This window comes from Sceloporus undulatus, chromosome 4 (assembly GCF_019175285.1).
Source record: "Sceloporus undulatus isolate JIND9_A2432 ecotype Alabama chromosome 4, SceUnd_v1.1, whole genome shotgun sequence".
In the NCBI taxonomy this organism is placed as follows: Eukaryota; Metazoa; Chordata; class Lepidosauria; order Squamata; family Phrynosomatidae; genus Sceloporus; species Sceloporus undulatus.
The window spans coordinates 43,469,001-43,475,334 of NC_056525.1; the positions used below are offsets into that span (position 1 = coordinate 43,469,001).

The window sequence follows — 6,334 nt, forward strand, 5'->3', positions numbered from 1 at the left end:
CCTCCTCCGGCGGGCGGCCATTTTGTGGCGCTGCTGCTGCTGCTCTTTCTCCTTCTCCTTCTCCTCCTCGGTGTCTGGCGCAGGGCTGAGCGCAGGGAGCGGGGCCTGTGTGGCGGCGAGCCCCTTCCTCTCTCTAACCCCTTCCCCATCCCCCAGTACAGGCCTCTCGGTAAGAACCGACCACCAGCAGCCCCTTCTGGGCTTGCTTTGGCAGAGAAGGGAGGGAGAAAACGCCTTCCTTCCTTCCATTGCACGGAGGAGACACAAAAGACTCGAGGGCGGGGAGTAGTAGGCCTCTGAGTGGAAGGGGAGCCGGAGAGAAGGCGCTTCAGGAGGCAGCAGGGCTTAGGCCCCGCGCCTGCCTTGCTCTGCTGCTGCAGAGGCCTTTGGGGCCATTTTGGGGTTCTAGCCCCCCTTTTTCCTTTTTGGGGCCAGGTGAGTATCATCGGACTCTTCCACAGGTGGCCAGCACTCTGCGGCTTCTGGGAGAGAGCGAGAGGACGCAATGGGAGCCATGAACCCACAGGGAGCCTTGGCTGCCGGGATCCTCTGCCCCCACTGGACAGGACGGCTGCTGCATCCGCACTGCGGGGATAATCCGGTTTCAGACTGCCTTAACTGCCCCGGCTCAGTGCTAAGGAATCCTGGGAACTGTAGTTTATTGGGGCAGCAGAGCTCTCTCTTGACAGAGAAGACTAAATGTGAAAGTGGAGAAACTGGAGCCATGTGTCCAAAGGAGAGCAACTAAAATGGTGGAGGGTCTGGAAACCATGAAGCCCTATGAGGAACGACTTAAAGAGCTGGGGATGTTTAGCCTGGAGAAGAGAAAGTTAAGAGGTGACATGATAGCCCTGTTTAAATATTTGAAGGGATGTCACATTGAGGAGGGAGCAAGCTTGTTTTCTGCTGCTCCAGAGAACAGAACCCAAACAATGGATGCAAGCTCCAGGAAAAGAGATTCCTCCTGAACATTAGGAAGAACTTCCTGAGAGTAAGGGCTGTTCGACAGTGGAACACACTCCTTCCTCGGAGTGTAGTGGAGTCTCCTTCCTTGGAGGTCTCTAAACAGAGGCTGGATGGCCATCTGTCACAGGGGATGCTTCGACTGAGAGTTCCTGCATGGCAGAATGGGGTTGGACTGGATGCCCTTGTGGTCTCTTCCAACTCTGTGATTCTATGAAGCCAAAGGCTCTCATGCCCAGCATCCATATTTTTTTGTGCTTTTTTTCAGGCTATGTGGCCAAGTTCTAGGAGAGTTTATTCCTGACGTTTCGTTGGCATCTTCAAAGGATGCTACCCAGGGTCACGCAGTATATATACACCCAACTCACTTCCATGCCAGCATTCTCTGAAGATGCCAGCCACAGATGCAGGTGAAACGTCAGGAATAAACTCTTCTAGAACATGGCCAAATCGCACAAAAAACTAAAGAGGACTAAATGTCTCACAAAACTACAGTTCCCAGAATTCCCTAGCATGGAGCCAGGGCAGTTAAAGATTGGCATCGCATTAAAACAACAAAAGTAAATATTTAGTCAATTGGCAAATCTAATTTCTACTCTGCCTTTGCTCGATAGTGTCACTTGTATCAATGGAGGTCCAAAATACGCTACAGTTCCCAGAATCCCCTAGCATTGAGCCAGGGCAGTTCAAGCCGTCTCAAACCGGATTATTTCTGCAGTGCAGATGCAGCCAGTGCCATGCCTTGGTTGTGAGGCGTTGTCCTCCAATTCAGTTTTGCCTTTGCGCTGTTCAAAGTGATCTTTCACTGAATGGGCAGGAACAAGGCTAGTTTGGATTCAGGATTTTGGGATTGCTGTTTTTCTAGTCTTATCTTGCCATAAGGGTTTTTTGTTTTATTTATTTTATGTGTTTTTGGCATGCGTGTGTGTGTGTGTGTGTTGTGAATGATCCAAGTGTTCATTTGGTGTGTTCTAAATGCAAGATGGACGCTTCTGGGTGCAGCAGAAATGAAATCAGGCATCATGAAGAAGATCTGTTTGTGAAGCTGGCTTTCAGGTTGGTGGTGAGTTAGAGAGAGAAAAGATGTAAAGGATTGTCCTGGTTTACTTGCTTACAGTTCTTTAAATATTCTGGAATGGCTCTCTTCACTGAATTAGAAGAGGAAAAACCATATGCTGTTGGGAGAATTCAAACAGCGGTGTTAGTCTGTAAAAGCGGTATGGCAGTTCCTGAAATATTCTTGAATTGATCTGTTCACTGAATTAAATGAGGAAGACCATATGCTGTTGGTAGAATTCAAAGACATAGCATTATTAGTCTGTAAAATCAGTATTTAAAGAAATCTTGCAGTACCTTTGAGACTCACTGAAAGAAAGTTGGCAGAATGGGCTTTCCTAGACTTAAGGAGGGCCTTGTCAAATTGTGCTGAACTCAGTGTCTTGTGTTGAAGACTGGCTCTGTTTATGCACTGTGTTTGTTCTGTTCTTTAAAGCACTGTCCTGCTTTAAAGATTGACATTGATGAGGCTATTTGGCTGTTTGGCTTTGAAGAATAGAAATTTCTTTGGTACAATTGATACTATCCAGAGAACACATAGTAGAAATTAATTTTGCTAATTGACTGTAGAATGACTAAGCCTGTTGATATAAGTTCTCTTCAAAGGTTTTTTGCAGCCAAGAAGTTGTTTTAGAAAAGATGTTGGTGTTGTCTGTTACCTTTAGCTCTTCCACTGTGAATTTTCATAATTTAGTTTGCCTTCCCAGCCCTTTCTCTTGCTTTGGTGTAAGGAAGTGTAAACTTGTGGTCTTGATAGCAATTGTTCAACAGTAACTATTATGTTGGTGCTTACGTTGAGAGCTTATCTTACTTTCTGCAGAGGAATGTTCTGTGTATTTCATTTATCCAAGGATTTACCCTAGATTTCATAGGATGTTGATGCATGTTTCAGAATTCAGTCATTTGGAGAAAGCTGTTTCATTCAGTGATCAAGAACAGAAGCAAATGAACAATGCAAAAAACCTCAATATTTATGCTAGCATGTTTTTTTAATGGCTTTGATTTGTATCCTATTCCATAATATGTTACTTGGAATTATACATCGAGTATAAAACATGAAATATAGAGATGTGGAGAAAACTGAGTGTGTTCACATTCTATTCAGCTGAAAGATCAGTAAGAGGATAGTGTTGGGAAACATTTCTAGGTTAGTGTGGCTTCTTCTGTAAATCTGTGATTTATGCAGAATCAAAGGAAATAATCTTTAGAATAGTGTCAAATTGTTCACCAAGAAAGTGGTTTTCAGTTAAACAGAGTGTTGTAAACTGTTTGAGACCTGGTGAAATTAGGCCAATGCCGGTAAATTCCTATAGAAATCAATGTGTGTACCCTGAATTGTTTTTTGCAGCTGACTAGTTTAGAAAGCCACTAAGCAGTGAGATTTTGGTCATTGTACACTTTTGTTGTTCAGACTGATGTATTGATAAAATTCTTCATTGGATTTTTTTTATTTTTTGGGATGCTTATTGTTGGGATCTGCTTTGGAAGCTTTGTTTTGGTAAATGATGAGGTGACTCCTATAGTCAGCAAACCCTTGGTTTAAGTAAAGTATAACTATAGATATTATTTGTCCACAACAATAGAATAGAGCTAGGATGATGTGCAAAAATATGACATTGTGTATCAAGCTGTCCATGGGACTTGTGGTCAGCTTAGTGTTCCTTGTTTTTGTTTCTCTAAATGGGAGATAATTTTAGGACTTGTAAGTTTGGATTCCCAGATAATTTTAGAATTGTATGTATTGAAGTACTCATGTATAAACTTCCTTAATATTGGACAGCTGATTATGCTGATTGTCCCAGTGTTTAGAAAATCAGATTGTCATGTGTGGAACTGGTTGTGGGTCATGCCAGTGGCTTTTGCAACTCTGAAATTAAATGATGTGCCAAACATTCTCACAGTAAAGTAAGCAGAAGTGAATAAAGTAAATAAAAGTGTGTTGCAAAGTATTTGGAGTTTAATTTGATTTCAGCAAATGTGGCAGCAATTCATAAAAGTGTTTGGTTCTTTAAAGTACATTTTCATTAAGTGAGCTCAATAGAATTAGGGATGTTGCCTTGTTCAAAACAATTACGTCTCTTTTTCTAATAGAAAAAAAATAAATGCACTGTTTCCGAAATCGGTAGTATCTGGAGACTACAATTAGAATTTCTGTAATGAATGTGTATTTTATTGCTTTATAATAATAATTCTCATGGTGATGCTTTGGTTTAAAATAAACATTAATTTCTGTTATCAAAGTATGTGTTCTAAATGAACGAGATAAAATTGTCTTACACTCTCGTTAAATTTGTGGTTGCTGTGTGTTGGAGTGCCTTACGATGGTCTTGGCCCCAAACTTTCATAATACACAGTTCATTGTGGACTGTTGACTCTAGTTGTTTGTTTCCTGCATTGATTTTTGCCTCCATTTATTCTTTATTGCAGTCTAAAAGTTGGTTTTAATTGGTTGCCCACAGGATTGACTTGGCTTCTGCTACTTGTTAAGGAAAAAAAACATCTCTTCTTGCAGGTAAGAGATTTTGAAGATGTATTTATGCTTAGACAATAAAATTGGGTATCACTATTCCTATAGGTAGTTTTCAGTATTTAAATTAGTTCTAGAAGCTAAAATTACTGAAGTTATATAGTGATTTTTAATTTTTTTTCATTTTGAAATACGGCTGTCATTATTTTTGTCAGTATTTCTGTTGACAGACTTCTTAATGATAATGGCTTTTGTCCTGTAGTGATTTTAAAATACCTTTTATTAATACCCGCATATAACAGTTGTGTAGTTGCCAAAGCAGCCATGTAAATTTTTTAAAGAACCCCCCCCCCCCGGTGTTTTTATGAATACCACTCTAGCTGGTTCTTTTTAGCTAAATGGTATCCCATTTGGCGTTTGGATTCACTTTGTTATAACGGTACCTCTGCCTTTTTGTCAGAATTGACTACTAAATATGCTTTTTGCAATTAGATTTGTTCAGAGAGGGGTTGCCATCCTCTGAGGCTGATGGTGATGGGTTTCCATGGCCGAGCAGGGATTTGAGCTCTGATTTCCAGAATACTAGTCCAACGTACAAACCATTACACCGCACTGGTTCTTTTTGCTGATCCAAATAAATCTATTTGTATCTCTGATTTATTTAAATCAAATAATGCATATATTACACTAATTATATCCACAACCTGGAAAACTAGAGTACTGTGCTGCTTAGTCTTAACTTTAAAAATGGTTGAAAGTGGCTGTGTACATGCATTTGTACATGTAATTGTGCCATGTCTTTAAAAAGAGTAATCTGACTTTATTCAAGCTAAACCATTTTATGTTTCAATGGGCTTCAGGCTCCTGCTCTTGCTCATCATAGTTTGAATAAGATACTTTTTATTTATTTTCAGATTTTCTATATAGCTGCAAAGTATTTTACTATACTGTTCTATTTAAAAGGTAGAGTGGGTATCAAAATATAAAACCAGCAACTCTAAAACAACAGCACAGCATAGCAGGTAGAACACTTAAATAAAAAAGAACATAGATATATTGAATTAGATCTTCACCACTCATCTGAAAGCAAATAAAGATGAATCCAGGTGGGTGTTTCTCAGCTATTCCACAGTTGTGATACCGTATCAGAAAATGTTCTGTTCCTTAACGTCTGGCCATAATTTCTTCTGTGACATGGATCTAGGCCTCTAAGATTTATCTTAGTGCTTAAGCAGGTTCTTAAAATACACCTGACTATATTATTACAGCAGTGCTAGGGGATACTTCCTATTATCTAAAAACCTGCTTATGACTGCAGAGAAATTTCTGAATATAGATAGTGGTATGTTTTCCTACGTTTACATTGGATCACTGAACAGAGGAGACTGGAAACACATTAATTTTTGTACTTTGTGAAAATATTGATACCCACACCCCTGGATTAGTTCAGTATTCCAGTTTCCAGATCTGGCACCTCAAAATGTACATTTGGAGGACCCACTTTGTAATTTTACCATATATTTACATGGTGGTAGTGCTGCAGAAGTGGACCAATAAACCTAACCCACCAGTAAAGTAGATAATGTAACTTGAAACTTAACTACAGGCTAGACCAGGGGTAGGCAACCTTTTTGAGCCGGGGGCCGGGTTGCTGTCCCTCAGACAACTGGGGGGCCGAAGCCAAAAAATAAATAGTTAAACAATTTTTTAAATAAATAAATAAACCGGGACAAATGTGGGACAAAAATTTCAAATGGAGGACACTTTTTTAAAAAATGGAGGACACGCTAAAAATTTGCTGATTTTTAAAAAAATGTTAATATAAATGCATGTTTCGGAGGCTTCTAT

The 6,334-nt window shown here is 40.0% G+C and overlaps 1 protein-coding gene across 5 annotated transcripts in view; it reads left to right on the top strand.

The window, feature by feature from the left end:
• The first annotated feature begins 15 nt into the window (after positions 1–15).
• LOC121929598 (copine-1-like) overlaps positions 16–6,334 on the top strand; it is a 68,704-nt gene continuing 62,385 nt past the window's right edge. For 2 of the 5 annotated variants that reach the window (XM_042465327.1, XM_042465322.1), the window contains exons 1-2: positions 25–169; positions 4,447–4,531. The gene's annotated coding sequence lies outside the window, so the exon portion shown is untranslated. Of the gene's footprint in view, positions 170–198; positions 436–4,446; positions 4,532–6,334 lie in introns of those variants that run through there. The other 3 variants (XM_042465323.1, XM_042465325.1, XM_042465326.1) reach the window with 3 other exon arrangements.